Source organism: Sinocyclocheilus anshuiensis, unplaced genomic scaffold, assembly GCF_001515605.1.
Source record: "Sinocyclocheilus anshuiensis isolate Anshui unplaced genomic scaffold, SAMN03320099.WGS_v1.1 scaffold2110, whole genome shotgun sequence".
Classification (NCBI taxonomy): Eukaryota; Metazoa; Chordata; class Actinopteri; order Cypriniformes; family Cyprinidae; genus Sinocyclocheilus; species Sinocyclocheilus anshuiensis.
The window spans coordinates 91,264-108,634 of NW_015555856.1; the positions used below are offsets into that span (position 1 = coordinate 91,264).

Here is a 17,371-nt window from a genome sequence, read left to right on the forward strand (position 1 = left end):
GTGTGTGTGTGTGTGTGTGTGTGTGTGTGTGTGTGTGTGTGTGTGTGTGAGCGTCTGATATGAGTGGCTGTGTGTGTGTATGATATGAAGGTGATGATTTCTCTCTCTCTCTGCCGCTGTCTCACAGGAGTCTTGCAGCCCAAGAGAAGCCCCAAAGTGCTGGTAAGATAACTTCCCTTTCATTTCTCACCTCAGCACATCAGTATAGGCAAAGTTTTTTGCAATCAAATTGTTGCACTTTCATCTTTGTGTCTCATCTGTGTCTAACTGTTGCACTTGACAAACCTTTCTCTCGAGAATGAATGCTTGTTTAGAAAAAATGTCAAAACAACAATTTTAAACAAGACATTGAAGATGCAAGTTACATCACATATGAATACTGTTTCCAGTTGAATGCACAGTGATATTGGTGTGGTGGGTGCTGTTCTTTGGAAAAGCACCCAAATGATTGGTAAACCCAATATTAAAGAACCATTTAAGTAGAAAAGTATAAATATAGGTAAAAAAATATCCATCCATTATTGTCTTTCTTTGTCATTTCTTGGTTGTTCCTTCACTCCACTCATGTCTTGGATGTGAACTCTTTTTGTCACTCTTTTCATTTGGCCTTCTTATTTCTTGGGAAGCAAATATCAAAATCCATTAAGTCATTTCTGTGCGGCTCAATCAAAAGATCATCTGATCAGATTTTGGACAACATTTGTAGGAGTAGCAGCAAAAAAAAAAAAAATTTTTCATATTCATTTACTTCAATATGGTGAACAGGCACTTATTTGGAAATAGGGCTGCAACAAACGATTATTTTGATACTCGATTAATCTAACGGTTATTAGAACGATCAATCGACTAATCATCGATTATTCCACTTTTTTTTTTCAGCTTTTGCAATTAGTTAAAATATTGAGTTATACATATTCTAACAAATAAATTAAGGTAATCACTTCAGCTTTTGAAAGTCATATTAATTACAATTATACAATTCATTTATACAAATAAATATATTTAGCACACAAAATGAGATGGCAGAGAAACTCTCTTATTCACCATTTAATTAGCTATATGAGAAAGTAGCTGAATGACACATCATTCTGCCTAACATCTCTTTTTGTAAGTCATATGGATAAGAAACAAAATAAAGGTTAAGTGATAAGACGTTTTATTTTTGGATAAACTATTTTCAAGACGCTCCTGTTCAAGACGAGACGGCAGAAAGCATTCTTTATTCTATAAAAGCACAACGTTTTGTTGATATTGTGAGTGCACACAAATAAAAGTAGACCCTTTACAGTTACAAATGATGTATTATTCTTACCTTTATGAGTAAAAATGACGGCGTATTCACTGAAAAAATTGCAAGTGATCGCACTGGTGTCCCCATGTCCTGCAAAGCGCGCTTTAGTTTCCACTCTCTCCGCACAAACTATTGGATATAGCTATTGGATTTTTCTAGGTTTAACGTTTAAACATTGTTATATTCTTGAACTGTTTTATATCTATATATTTTATTTTAGGCAAGTCGTGATGATTTGAGAAGGCTAAAGTGATCAAACATAGGCTCACTGTCTGCCGCTGGCCGCTTGGTCATTACTTTAAAAAACAAAAACTTATATTTAACGAACAAAAAATGCTCCATACGTTTTTCTAAATTAACTTAAAAAAAACCCCGAAATGAAATATAATAACTTTGTCATTACATACAACACTGAACTATTTTAATAGCTGAAACAGTAGTATAAGCTGTTTTGAGAGAAGGGGGAAAAAGACGGGCTCGGGCCGGTAATTCTGATAAGCTGTCGGACACGGGCCGGGCCAGGGCCTGAGCGTCTCGGGGCAGGGCCGGGCTAGGGCCTATATTTGAGGCCCGTGCAGGGCTTTAATGAATGGTAAATGAGTTGAGCGCTGAGCAGAGCACACACACGCATAGAGCGGGATAATACACAGAGCATCACACCACGTGAAAGTGAAACCTGAGCGGTGAACTATTTTTCGGAAGCCGGAATTTCAGTGTATCTCTAATTATTGGCGACATCAAAAATGGGCATTATATAATAGATGCTTTTTTGAACATTTTAGCAATTTAAAAATATTTTAAAAATATTTTTTACACGGCACAGGAAACACTGCATTAGGTCATATGAGATCAAACGACTACCCGACAACAAAAATATTTGTCAACAATTTTTTTATTGTCGACTAATCGTTTCAGCCCTATTTGGAAAAATACATATCGCCAGAATTTGCGCAAGCCAGCAAATGAAAGGATTCAAAAATAACAAAATTTGGACAATGTTTTCAAAAGTTATGTTTTTGCAAAAAAACCTTTTATCTCTGGAACAGTAGGTGGCTCTGTATTCAAACATCTCAGGTACCTCCAGGACGTGTTGTCAGTGATCCTTACCAATTTTTTGTGCATTTGTGCTATCTCCTGACCGGTAGGTGGCGCTATTCCCAACTTTGGCATGTACTCTCAGATCATGGAGCTGATGAATCATATCAAGTTTCGTTTTGAAGGATCAAAGTTTGGATGATATACAGCCTCTGAACCAATTTTCGGTCAACAATATTAAGTTCGTGGCATCATAACTGTAACGGTGGTGGGCCCCCAGAAAAAATGTACAGTCAATATTTCGATCAATTGTTTTTTAATTCAAGTTTTTTGGGCACTAGACAGGTATAGGCCAGCCAAAAAAAAAAAAAAAAAACCCAGGATAGCTTAAAATAACCACCCGTTACATTCAACAAACTCAATTTTCAGAGTCTTTTTTCTCTTTTTTTTTTCAATCAAAAACTTTTAATTAACACAAATGGGTTTACTCAACACAACACCCAAAAAAACAGTCAAAACTAGTTTGATCAGCACCAAACAATAAAAAATAAAAAAACAGCCACAATCAAATAAAACAAATAAATTTTTTTTACAAATGATCAGATAAAAAAAAAACAGAATCATAGAACAATTTCAGACTCCACTACTTATTTTCTCTGTGTTCTTGGTATATATTTTTTTAACCCATAAGATACGTCAGGTACGTGCAGATACGTCACAGTTCATTGTAACAGGGCTTTCAACAGTAGATTCACATGTCCATTTTAAATCCCAATTTGTCCATGTAAGAAAAAATCAATGAATAAGTAGTTTGTAGGAGTAAGGGGAATAAACAAATCAACAAAACAATATATATGTATATAATCAGGCTCGATAAACTAGAAAAACTAAATTAAATGAACACATCTGTAGTGCGTGTTTGAATAGCACGTGCATGTGTATGTGCACTGTAAAAAATAAGTGTAATTTTAACTGTAAAATTTTGTAAAAACGCTACGGAAAAAAACTATTAATAGGTTAACAGTAAGTTCCCGTACTATATACAGGGAAAAACTGTAAAATATCTAACCAGATATTTCATGTAATTTTACAGTCAAATACTGTTAATTTTACAGTTTTTAGACGTAAAAATAACAAATCAATGTATAATTTACAGTCAAAAACTGTAAACTGATATTCCCAGAATTCCCTGCATGACACTCCACATTTGAAAGTATTTTGTTTAAATAATCATGTTTTTTTAATAGTTTTTGTTATTAGTTATGTATATTTGGGCTTTATGTTACATCTTCTGTTGTTTAATGAAAGTTTAATGCATTATTTAAGTATCATGTGTGTTACCATGATGGTGTTTTGTGTTTGCATGAATGACTCTGTGTGCACCTTCTATATATTAGTATATACTTCTGCTTGTGGCGAAGCTACTTGTGATGAGCTTTGATTCTTCATGTGGCTTTCTCTTTTACCACCTGCATTATTATGGTGGTTGTCAGTATGTTAAAGGTACAAAACAGATTTTAATAGCAGTGTGCATTGTTGAATTTACTGGTTTACATTCAAATTTTCTTGTTTGTAAATTACAGTTTTATACTGTAAAATTTGCCGTTTACAGTTTTTCTGTATTTTTTACAAAATTATTCTGGCAACCACAGCTGCCAAAATTATTTTGTAAAAACTACAGAATTTTTTTACAGTGTGCGTGTGGGACTTAGTGTGCGTGTGCTAGATTGTTTGTGTGAGAGAATGGCTTTTTGCTCACTGACCCAAGTGTAGCAGATCACAAGGTTTATGAAGAGTGTCTAGGGACCACAGTGGACTCAACGATGATCCTTTTTTCGACCGGCTTTCCTATTTGGATGGCTGAATGAAGCTCATATGTGAAGGTACTTTGCGCCCGTTCACAAACTTAATGTAAACAGCTGGTCTGGAAGCGTCAGGCCGACAGGAACACGAGCCACACTCCACACGGTAACTCCAACTCAACTTCTCTCCCACAACTCTCACGAGAACTGTGTTCACTTGTGACGTCTCTTCTCCCAGGTGTGTGAGCCTCGCCCTTATATTTGCTTCTTCCATTAATTGATATGCACGCCTACGTCATTGAGTTGTGAAATGAAAGTGAAAGTAAACGGACAGGACAAGTTTTGAACAAAGATGAATATCAAAATCTGTTCAATCTTTTCTGTGTGGCTTATTCCGTAGACCATTTTCGCCAATTTTCTGAAGAATTGGACACACTTTGAAGGTGGTAGCGGAAAAAACCCAAAACTGTACTTTTCAAAACGGCCGCTACTGTAATGGACAGAGTCCTAATGTAAGCTATTGAATGTGTTCAACATGAAGAGAGTAATCAGATGAACTAAATTTCTTTCAAAAGTTATAACCGTTTGAAAAGTACATTTTTGAAAGTTGGTCAGATCACTGTTCATGACCATCTCTACAAGTGTGCCAAATTTCTTCATTCTTTTCCTATGTTCCATTCATAGGGCTGCCATAGACTCCCATTGGGGAGAAGAAGAATAAAGAAAATGTAAAAACGGAAGAATAGGGGCTACAGTACCCTTCTGGACTTGACCCCTAAAAATCCCTCAGACTTACAAGTGTACAGCCAAACCTAGTGGAAAAAAGATATGACAAAAAAGTTTATAACTGTTGGTGAATTCGTCCATTGGCCATCTTGCTTCCTTCTATTCCTCAGATCCTTTCTCACGGCTGGTCATTTACTCTGTTTGCCATTTGATGTCAAACACCTACTTTTTAAACTCCTCCTTGACTTATTCAAACCACTCATGATGTTAAACCAAACCACTCATGATGTTGCATTCATGATGTTAAACCAATCTGTTCTCCTACAATGCTTCGAAGGTGCCAAAGTGGACGTGAGGCTTTATCTGCGTAACACTTTTACATATCGAGTATATGTCACAGTCATCAGGTCTTGAACAGTGTTGGGCAGTAACGCGTTACTGTAATTTGATTCCTTTTTTAGTAACGGAGTAATTTAACGCGTTATAATTTTCAAAATAGTAACTAGAGTATAGTTACAAGCCGAGGTTTCTACGTTACTGCCACGTTACATTGCTGACAGAATGCAGTGATTTATAATCTAGAGATTGTAAAGAATGTGTATTGTTACGTTCCGTGTTTATTTATATAATAGTGTTGGTTGTTATGTGCTGCTGTGTGCTTTTTCTCTGTCTCTGTGTTACTGCTGCTCAACCAGGTGCGGTGGAGAGTGAAGTGATCACTCGCACCTGCCGCTCGTTACTGTGCAGAGGCTGCAAGCTCAAAAGCTCTTCAACATGCCGACCACAGTGAAGCTCGACTTCCAGAGTGCTGTACTGTGATGATCTGGGCTGCTTTGCAGCTTCAGGGCCTGGACAACTTGACATAATTGACGGAACCATGAATTCTGCTCTCTATCAAAAAATCCTGAAGGAGAATATCCGGCCGTCAGTTTGTGACCTCAAGCTCAAGTGCACTTGGGTTCTGCAGCAGGACAATGATCCAAAACACACCAGCAAGTCCACCTTTGAATGGCTCAAGATGCCCTGTGTTGCTCTTATAGTTGTCAGAGATTGATACTGTGTAAAACTTACTCAAGTTACGGCTTATTGTAGCCTTCCTAAGAAGTAATTGGCGTTGTTGTTGCGCTACGTGTTTTCTCCGTGTTGGAAGCCGTAGGGAGGTGGGTGCCATTTTGTTTCTGTTAATCTTTTTCTCTTGTTTTTGCTTAGTTAGGGAGTTAGGGTACTTTTCTGTTGTTAATTTTCTTTTGTTTTGTCAGTTCAGACAGTTTTACTCCTTAACTAGTTAGAGGGTCCTTTTGTTTGTTGTTTTGGCCTTTCCCCCTCCTGAAGCCTATTTTGCTTCCTATTATACTTTGTCCTTTGGAAATCTTGTAAATAAAATACTTGATTTTTGGAACTTAACTAGTCTTGTGCTGGGCAGGGGACTGGTACTCACTCACCCCAACCAAATTTATATTTAGTTTTCCCTGTTACCCCCTTACCCTAGACCCTTACATCTGGGACGTAACAGTATGCTGGGATTGCATACATTTCATGGAGAAAAAAGTAACATAACTAGTAATGTTACTAATTACTTTTGAAATAAAGTAATCAGAACAGTAACGCGATTACTTTTAAAAGGAGTAATCAGTAATTTGATTACATTTTCAGAGTAGCTTGCCCAACACTGGTCTTGAAGCTACCTGAGCAGTTTTGTTTTTTACTGAAAAATTGCTAATTTTGATTATGTCCCTATATTTTGGCATAAAATAGGATTGTATTCTGTTTGCCCCAAGGGATCCAAGAGACCGATGATATAAAATGTACCCAGATCGACAATTTTGGCATTGGCCATTTATAATTTTGTTTTAAAAAGCAATGTTTTAGACATTTTTCTTTCTGCCATTTTCACTCACATCAAAAACCTACCCGACATGACGTGACGCGCAATAAAATGTATCTTTTCCATGTTAATCAGAGTTTTTGTCCTAACAAGCGCGACACATGACAGGGGATTCTATTTTAGAAACCGTTTCTTTTTCTGTGACATCGCGGCTGGAACAACACCATGCAAACTATGACAACGATAATCTCAGGTACTGATTATGTGCTTCATTCAGTGTTAAAAGTGTCTAATGTGAGTTTGAATATCATTTTGCATGACCTTTATAGCCATACTGAAAGCAACAATAGTTTACATCAGATCTTGAAAATAAATTAAAGTAAACTCTGAACTCAATGCGAACCAACAGGTGTGTTCATTAAGATGGTATCAACCACTCAGTGCTTTTATTAATGTTAAAAAGGTTTAATATATATGAATTACATTAACTTGTCCATTTTCTTGGGTTGCAGTGCACTTACACAGACAGCCCGCCCACACACGCTTCTGATTGGCTGTGATTTTTGATTGATTCTGTCACATCTCATAGCAGTCTTGGGTCTGGTGTGGACAGACAAATTCACCAGATTTCACACAGATCATCATTGAAGCATGCTGGCATAAAGTTACAAAAACGTTCTTATGTCTCAAACCATGATCATATAATAAAAAGCTGACATGAAGGCGCACTATAGTGTTTTCTGCAATATCTTGACAAGACCTATTGCATGTCAAATAATGACCATGCTTCATGATTGCTTATGCTTGCTTAGCTCTTCACTTTGCCTCTGTTGTGCATTTAATTATGCCCTGGCAACCACCCAATACATCCCTGTACCCCAATAGCAATGCACTAAGAACAACACAACACCATAGCAACCACATAGCAATGTACTGACAGCCACCCACAACACTCTAGCATTGTGGAAGCGACATTAGCATGAAAAAGCACCGCTCACGTTTTTATCTGGGAGTGTAATAATCTAGTTGTTAGTAGCATTTAATAAACATTATCATGTCACGTGAATGAAATTATAAATTGCCAATAAGAAATCAAGACAAGAATTGGCTTTGCAGCAAACTCTTTGCACTGTGTGTGTTTGTGTGATAGTTGCTGAATGTGTCGTGTGCTTGAATTGTAGGCACACACTCAACGAATCGACTCTGTGGGATTGTGTTGCTCCTCTCTATCCATTCTCTCCATGAACTGTCTATTTTTAGGCCTGGCCTCTTTTTTTGTTTGTTTCTCATTCCATTCCCTCTCTTGCACCAAATTCCATTTTCTTTCCTTTTCTTTCTCTCTTCACATATTATTCTTTCTTTCTAGGTCAAACCTGGTCATGTTATTGATATTTTGTTCAGTGCCATTATCTCTCAATCCCACATCCACAATCAGAACAATATATCGATCAGGCTGATTAATCTGCAATTCCAGATTTTTGTCATCAGGTGCTTAAGCAGTGCCTGATTAATAGAAATGTGTCCGTTCCAAAATCTACCATCACTTTGTCAATGGATAGTGTACATTTACCACTGCTTTAGACACGTCCCACAGGTTTGACTTAATTGACAACAAACACAGTGTGACCATCCGTGACGTCTAAACAGTGTTGTGGGTAACGCATTACAAGTAACGCGCGTTACATAATCAGATTACTTTTTTTCAAGTAACTAGTAAAGTAACACATTACTTTTTAATTTACAAGAGAATATTTGAGTTACTTTTTCAAATAAGTAACGCAAGTTACTTTTTTTTTCCAATTTATTGATTGACTGCTCTCCTGTCCCCATGTTGAGAAATCAGAAGATGTTACTGTAGTTCTAAAATAAATATGAATATGCATTAATTCATCTCACTCACAAAATAAAAACACAGATTCAGTATTCCTCAAAATGAATACAAATAATGCAACTCAGAATATGACGCAAACCTGCAATAATTAAATGTTAAACAACACAAATATCCTTTATGTATTTAATCCCATTCTATTAACCAATGTCTTTGCTTCTGACATTCGATGATCCAGTTCAACCGTACTAATAAGCACATTACTCTAGACAAACATTTGTCTGTCTTTTTTTATTGCTGAAGTGTGTTGAAATTTCTTCTTTTGCATTCTACTGTACGGATGTAAATTTACTTTCCCTTCAGCCTGAGGCTTATTCATTTCACTTTTGGTGTGAAAAGGCTTTTATATTTGCCAAAAATATAACTTTTTTATTTTAAAGCCCTTTGAATTTACAAAGTAACGCAAAAGTAACGTGTAACATTACTTTCCATAAAAAGTAACTAAGTAAAGTAATTAGTTAAATTTATGGAGTAACACAATATTGTAATGCATTACTTTTAAAAATAACTTTCCCCAACACTGCGTCTAAAAGACACAAGCGTGAATGAGATTCTCCACTGCAACAGAAGCAACTGTCTGTTAACAACTTAATTTTTGGTCTGTTCCTCATACAAAAGTGTGATATGGCTTCAGAAGACTTTGCATAAACTACTTTATTGTAGTGTTGGAAGGTGTTTGTCCTCGGCAGTGTGGCAGTATCCTGTATATAATTTGCCTTGGACATTCCTTTTGTGTTCCACTGTAGAAAAAAAACAATCATGCTAGTTTGAAATAACATGATAATACGTAAATTATGACTAGAGATTTCTTGGTCAACTAGTCCTGCAGAGTAAACCTTTGAATCTCTGTGTCTTTCAGCAGTTGGAAAGGAAGGACAGTCAGGGCAGCTCTCAGCACAGCATATGCAGTCACCGCAGCACACACACCGACTCGCCCGGCCGCCCGCAGCCCATCGTGCCCACTGACACCCTGGGGGGCCCTCGAACCGTGCCGCCTCCTCCCACCCAGCCGCTGCCCGTCCTGCCCCCCTTTGACACCTCTGCAGCCAATGGGACGCTCCAGAAGAAACCGGACCCCTTCAAGATCTGGGCGCAGTCCAGGAGCATGTACGAGAGCCGGGGTGAGTAGCCCGCTTCATTCCCACTCGTCTTACTGCTGAGTGTGCGGCACTGTTTGAAAATTCTGAATGAAAATTCTGTCGTCATTTACTCACCCTCCTATTGTTCCAAACCTGTACGAGTTTCTTTCTTCTGTAGAACACAAAAAATGATATTTTGAAAAGTGTTGGTATCTGAACAGTTTATGGGCACTGTTGAATTCCATAGTATTTTTTTTCCTAATATGAAAGTCTATGGTGCCCATGAACTGTTCGGATACCAACATTCTTCAAAATATCATCTTTTGTGTTCAACAGAAGAAAGAAACTCATACAGGTTTGGAACAAGTGGAGGGTGAGTAAATGATGACAGAATTTTCATTCTGACTACTTCTTTAAGATCCAGGTTTCTTCGCCAGTATCATTTATCATTAACCATATTCATCATTTTGATTCACATTAGAGTCTCACAAGAAATTCTATTACACAGAAATAACAGTTTGTATTAGAGCCGTCACGATACAATATGTGTCATGGTGCAATACCAGCTAAAGTATTGTTATACCACTCATATTGTTTAAATGAGTCTATTAATTATTTCATTAACACACATTATTATGCAAAATTAATATTCCTTAACATTCTTCACTTCACACAGCACTGCAATGAATTTATGTTCAGAGAAAACTGAAGATTTGCACCACCAAAACTTTAATTTGAATCAAAGTTATGCCAAAATAACAATATAACCTATTTTAACAATTAAAATGTATTTATTTAGCAGACACTTTTATCCAAAGCAACCTGGAACATCGCAAGCAATTTGTCAATTATTATTTATTTCAGGTTTGTTTGACAGGGACAATGCACGTCAATGATACATAAATGTACAATGTACCAGAATTAGCCAGAAGGCTATTTCGCATCTGCAGTCCCTGGATTGATGGTAAAATTGTCACCCTAAAAATATAAAATAAATAATCTATACATAATACATACATGCTCCAAACTACATATAAATGTATGCTATACCTAATACATATAGTTCTATCCCAAAAAAATGTCACCAGCTCACTCAAACACACAATCCGACTGTCAGACAATATGACAAGCAGTGTATCAATAATATCAATATACAGGCAAGGATAATGTAAGCATACAGACAAGTAACAGTAGTTTAACCGTAATCATTCAGTCAGTACTAAACCAAACAACCTCATATACATAACATAAAAAACTGCTAAAAGCAGAAAAGACAAGATGGCAAGTAAAATTAATGTTGACTCTCTATTAACCACTTCTTTAAGTGAAACTTAAAAGAGGCATAAGTATTAAAATTTGTAATGTAAGTTGGGATGGAGTTGCACTCACGAGCAGCCCTAACTGAATAAGCCGTTTGACTGAATGCACTTTTTCTTAATGGGTCTATGCTAGCGTCTCTTGCTGCACTTCTTGTTAATCTGTAACCAGTTGCTGCTATGTTTACAAACTGGCTCAATACAGGAGGAACCAGTCCATGTTTGATTTTATACACAAGACAAAGATCTGTATACTGTATATATAATCAAATTTTCCCAACTAAAAAGATTGTAATTTTTTAAATATGGCAGTGATGACGGTGTATGGATTTCCTATCTAAAACTCTCTAAGTTTGTTTATATAAAGATAGTATTGGTTTGAGAGAACTGTTACTTGCTTGTGACCAGGTTGTCAAACAATAGGTGATATATGAAAAGATCATTGAATGCATAAACATCTTCGCAAAATTATAATAGTAAACACTCAATGTTCAGTTAAAGGCAGTTTATCATTGAATTCAGTGATGTCATCATCCAGCTCAGTTCAGTTAAAATAGTCTCTGTGCAAAATAAGCAAGATTTTTAAATCTATACAATGTTTAATAGGGAGCCAATGCACATAACAAATGTTTGATTGTTATCAATGTATACACCCAGATATTTAAAATCTGAGACAACTTGTAGTCTCTCCCCCTCTACAACTACATCTGGCTCTGTTGGCAACTTTTAGATTTACTGAAAAACATACATACAGTTTTCAATACATTTAGTTGTAGGCAATTATGTTTTAGCCATTCTGTGATCTTTAGTATTAAGTTTGTTAGTTGATCAGCAGCTTGAACTGCTACTACTGTATCATCAGCATACATCTGGATGTTGGAATTGAGACAAACATTTGGCAAATCATTTACATAAAGAGAAAATAAAAGTTGGCCCAAGATCAAACCCTGTGGGACACCTGCTGACAAGCAAATAACACCTGATTGATGATTCTTTACTCTAACCAACTGAGTCCGATGTGTTAAATATGATTCTACCCATTTAATGGTGTCTACAGAAAAGTTAAATGTATTTAATTTAGATCAGAGAATTCCATGATTAATGTTGTCAAAAGCTTCTTTTTTTTTAATCTAGAAAGACAGCACCGACAACCCCTCCTCGATCCAACCGCAACCATGGTTCCCTGAGAAGGGAACAAGACACTGAGTCCTCTAGTGGTCATTATGGGGAACGACAATAACATTGGCCGGCGACAGCCAATGATGTCACTACTGGCGTGACCACAGTATAAAAGGGTGCCGATAGAACACGTCATCCGCTTGTGTCCGAGGCATGGCAAGAAAAGAGGACCCAGTGTCTTGTTACCTTCTAAGGGAATCATGGTTACATGCGTAACCTGAGACATTCCCTTCCAAGTTAACTGAAGCTGCATCCTCTAATGGTTGGTATGGGGAACAGAATACCCACGCTGCATTGCTGAATGGAGTGCATGCCGAGCACCAAAGCGAGCACTAAGTACCAACTCTACCGAGCAATGGGAGTCTTTGGACGCCTCTGCGGCTGTTAGTGGCGATATCCCCTTCGGCAAAAGGTCCAAGCTACATGCCCAAAATAACGTACCTGTTACAGGCTAGGCAAAGAATGCCTGGTCCCAGGGCAGACCTCAAAGGCTTAGAATCAGACAACAGTGTGATTCACCATATTACCAGACCCTGGCCTGTCACTTAGGGGGGGACTTCATACATCAGCCCCTCATTCTCCCAGGGAGGCTTCAAAGATAGCCAATCTACCTGTCTGCTGGAGGAAGAATCTCAGAACACTGACGAGTGCAAGGGACCGGCACTACACACCTCCACTGTACCTGAGAGCAAAGAGCTGAGCAGAGAGCTGATTGGACACAGGTGTTTCAAGAGAGAGACTGGTCTTTAGTTTTCAACTGCTGTGGGATTGAGTGTTGGCTTTTTGAGCAGTGGGTTTCCCGAGCCTAACTAAACGAAATGGCAAATTTGCCAGTTGTTAGAAAGGGGATGGGCTGTAAGGAAAGGTTGTAGGATGGCTACCACATAAAACATTGGAGACGTCGTTCTTCATGAGCGGGGAGCAAAATAAGTAGAGTGGAATGTGTGTGGGTGGAGGTTAGCTGTGGATATGTAGTTTAATTAACTAGTTGCTGATGGTTGCCACCTTATCAGTGAAGTAGTTGGCAAAGTCGAGAGAAGGTAGGGAGGGTGGTTAGAGAAATGTGGGTACAAAATGGTTGTCAGTGATACAGTTATGTATGAGGATGAGGAGCAGATAGAAGAGAGAGGATTACATTTCCAAGTGTTTGAAATGAGCAAAGCTGTCCCATACCCCAACCAGCTGGACCAGGAGCGTGGGAAAGTAGAGAGTAGAGAATGATGAAGAATGTGCCATGTTGTCTGCTTTGTTTCAACCAAAGCCAAAATAGTTGTTTGCTAGAAAGACCTGTTGACAGCTGACCGACAGTCCCACAGTCAGAATGAAGGTGCTCTGGACTGCATTTCTGTTTGTGGATGCTTTTACACTTACGCTTGAGGTAAACAACAGAGATGAACTGATGGCACATGGTAAGAGCATGAAAGAAGAACAAGAGAAAAGATTAGTGTAGGAAAAAGGAAAGTAGTTGTACGAGCCTGTAGTTATCTGTGGCCTTCCTGTAGCTCAAACAGTAGAGCATGGTGTTAGTAATGCCAAGATCATGTGTTCGAGTACCGCGAATGCATTATTTGCATGACCTTGTGTTTCACAGTGTTTACAATTACTTGCATAGTGATTTACAGTACTTATAGTACATTTAGCATATTAAATTTGTAATTAACATTGGGGTACAGGAAAAAAGCTATTAAATGGCTGTTAAAAGATTGCGTTTTTCAGTTTCTGTCACTCAGTATTCATTATGTATGACCCATTCTCAGCATGGCTATAGAGTATTTGAAGAGCAAGACTCAATGTAAGCACACTGCATTCTGGTGCCCTACGGATGACATATATTGCATTAAATTGAACCCCCAGCATTCATTATGTCTAATGTGTTTGGCTGTAGTTCTGAAGGTTATGCCAGTATGATTTTAGGATGTACCGCAGTAGATGTCCTTGTACACACAGGCCAGTTTGGTGCCAGATTGTTGGGTGACTCCTGATGGCTCCCGCTCATAGTGCCAATTCGTAGTCAGGCCTGTTAAATGTTCCGCACGGAGTGAGCTTGGCAGACCCAGACCTCTGAAATGAACTGTGTGAACGGGCCTAAGCATATGTGATTAACATTATGTTGTTCCCTATGTGGTGAGGTGAGCATTCTGCTCATACTTACTGTTTGGCCAAGGCTTCGTCTTCTCCCTCTCCCATCTGCAGTCTTTTCATAATGCATTTATGCAAATTAAGCACTAACAATAGCACTAGAAACCTCGTGCCATTTATAGAACAGGTTTGTTAATTTTTGTATTAAATATTTATCTTTTGTAAAGCTGAGCTGTCCTTTTTTGACAATATAAGTCTTATAAACTGGTAGAGAGTCTGCAATATATTTGCATTGCAATCAGTGTTTCTTCTTTGTAATATTTAACTTGGAGACATGCTAGCAAATAAACTGATTTATTTAATTATTTTTTTCAGTGCCAGACTCTCAAGAACAAGACATTTTTCTCTGGAGGAAAGACACAGGCTTTGGCTTTCGGATCCTGGGGGGAAATGAACCTGGAGAACCGGTGAGTCAGAGAACTCTCTCTCTCTCTCTCTCGCTCTCTCTCTCTCGCTCTCTCTCTCGCTCTCTCTCTCGCTCTCACACACGCTCACTCACTCACTCACTCACACACTCACACTCACACACTCACACTCACACACACACATGCATCCTTCTGACTGTAACTGATACTGAAGTCTGTCCCAATCACTGCTGCTTTCTTGTAAGCCGTGCATTGATTTGAATGATATGTGCTGGCTTTATCTCGAGTGTGTTAATTGTGATATGGAGAACATATGGAGAACAAACACAGTGAGGCAATGGTTTACATTAATTGACTTATGTCACAGTCTGCAGCCTGCAAGAGCTGTCCTGCTTACCAGTGTTCTTCTCATGAAATGCATGGCAGATCTACATAGGGCACATAGTGAAGTACGGCTCAGCGGATGAGGACGGCCGTCTGCGCTCCGGAGACGAGCTCATCTGTGTCGATGGCACGGCGGTGGTGGGAAAGTCTCATCAGCTGGTGGTGCAGCTCATGCAGCAGGCGGCTAAACAGGGTCACGTCAACCTCACTGTCCGCCGCAAAACGGCTTACGGAGGTACACCTGCACCGGCACAGTTTTTATCTCATTTTCTAGTTTGATTTTCAATTTTCATGCAGTTGTAGTTCATTTCAAAATGTGTTTTTTTTTGTATTTCTATTCCATTTTTCATCACTTATAACACTACAGAACACTACAGCGTAGCGTAGTCAAATTTACCGTCGATCCCACAGATGCTGAATTAGAAACACCCTCGCATTAGCGTTAACTATTTGTTTGTATTTTGATGCAAAGGTAATATAATACAAAGTATAATATTATAAATGTGCATACATTTTTTAAAAATGAAAATATAAAAAACTGGAGGATTTACAATGTTGATGACCGTTGAAACACATAATCACAATCTTGTGAAAAGGTCCATTGTTTTATTATTATTATTATTTGGGCCCTTTTAGTTTAACATAACTTTGAAAAAAAAGAATGGCTTCAAGAGTAAGCAAAGACCCAAAGCAACAAACCTAAGACCATTACTACGTGTGTTGAAATCTGAAATGGCATGATGCATGTTCATATTGAAAGTAGTATTTACACATTTTGTAATCACAAAGTCACATTATTTAAACACACTAACATTTCAACGTTTGTTGAATTTTGGGAAAACATAAATTACCAGAAGGTTGTGTGGTAATTTCATTGCCACTTTAGAGTTCAGAGAGATCAAAGAGATCATTACAAATATATTTTTTTAAATTATCTTAGACCACTGCCAAGCACAGTACTGTAAATGTTGTGCTTCATGGTAATGTGTGTATTTTACATATGAACACTTTTATTGCTGAAATGCTGGAAACTGATTGCAAGAATAATAGTGAGTGGGAGGTGTTTAGAAGAAAATGTAAAAAAGAGGACAAAATCACAAACTTTTGGGCCACTGTTTTGGCAGCAACAGGTATGCAATCAAACTTTTAAAATATGTGTTATTTACATAAATTAGAGCATGCACAACTAATCATTTCAGTCAAATGTTTGCCTGTAAATAAGAGGTTGAGTCAACTTATTTCTGCTAGTTCTACCTTTTTTACATCCATCATTTTGAGAGATGACAAGCAAGACAGAAAACGATTTAAACCACATTGTGTCAGTTTTCCTATTATAAAATAGTATATTTAAATGGTTAATGTTGACCTTGTGAGAGACTGAGCACATGAAAAGTGCATTTCATAGGATCACAGACCTCACTCATCCACCAGGAATAAGTGCCCACATGAGAAGTCATGCAGATCTATTTTTACAGATGTCACTTGACAAGCCGATCTTCTGTGTGTGTGTAGTGTATAAGGGCGAGTCGGACGTGCCGCCGTCCCCGGCCTCCTCTCACCACAGCAGCACACAGGCGCCGTCGCCGACGGAGGAGAAGCGCACGCCGCAGGGCAGTCAGAACTCACTCAACACCGTAAGCTCGGGCTCCGGCAGCACCAGCGGCATCGGCAGCGGCGGAGGTGGCGGCAGCGGGAGCACCGTGGTCAACATGACGCCCGCCGCCCTGCAGCCCTACGACGTGGAGATCCAGCGTGCCGAGCACGAGGGCTTCGGCTTCGTCATCGTGTCGTCCGTGTCACGGCCTGACGCCAGCTCCACCTTCGGTACGGTGTACACTGCAAGAGTGCAGCAACACATCTGAGAGAGAGAGATGCATGTAAACCCGCCAGCTGCACCTTTTTAACTATTTATGACTATGATTGGATCGGCTGACCGCTGTGGGAAGCTGAAGGTGGGTGATCGGATCCTGGCGGTCAACGACTGCTCCATCACCAATAAATCACACTCGGACATCGTCAACCTCATCAAAGAGGCCGGCAATGCCGTCTCGCTGCGCATCATACCCGGAGACGGTGAGTTCGTATCTTCATCATCTCTCACATTAAAGGGTTAGTTCACCCAAAAATGAAAATTAGCCCACAAATTACTCACCCTCAAGTCATCCCAGGTGTATATGACTTTCTTCTTTCAGACGAATTCAGTCTGAGTTATATTAAAAATTGTCTTTGAACTTCCAAGCTGTTTAATGGCAGTCAGTGGGTGTTGCAGTTCATCAGTCCAAAAGAAGTGAAATAAAGCGCATGCATCCATAATAAAAAGTGCCTCACACGGCTGCGGGGGG

General features: G+C 38.7%; 1 long non-coding RNA gene and 1 pseudogene across 1 annotated transcript; both read left to right on the forward strand.

The window, feature by feature from the left end:
- The window catches only part of LOC107675641 (membrane-associated guanylate kinase, WW and PDZ domain-containing protein 1-like), a 117,404-nt pseudogene that overhangs the window by 90,032 nt on the left and 10,001 nt on the right, over nucleotides 1-17,371 (forward strand).
- LOC107675643 (uncharacterized) lies at nucleotides 5,880-7,216 on the forward strand. Its single transcript, XR_001632615.1, has 3 exons — nucleotides 5,880-6,014; nucleotides 6,815-6,932; nucleotides 7,192-7,216. It is a non-coding gene; the product is annotated as an uncharacterized LOC107675643 (long non-coding RNA).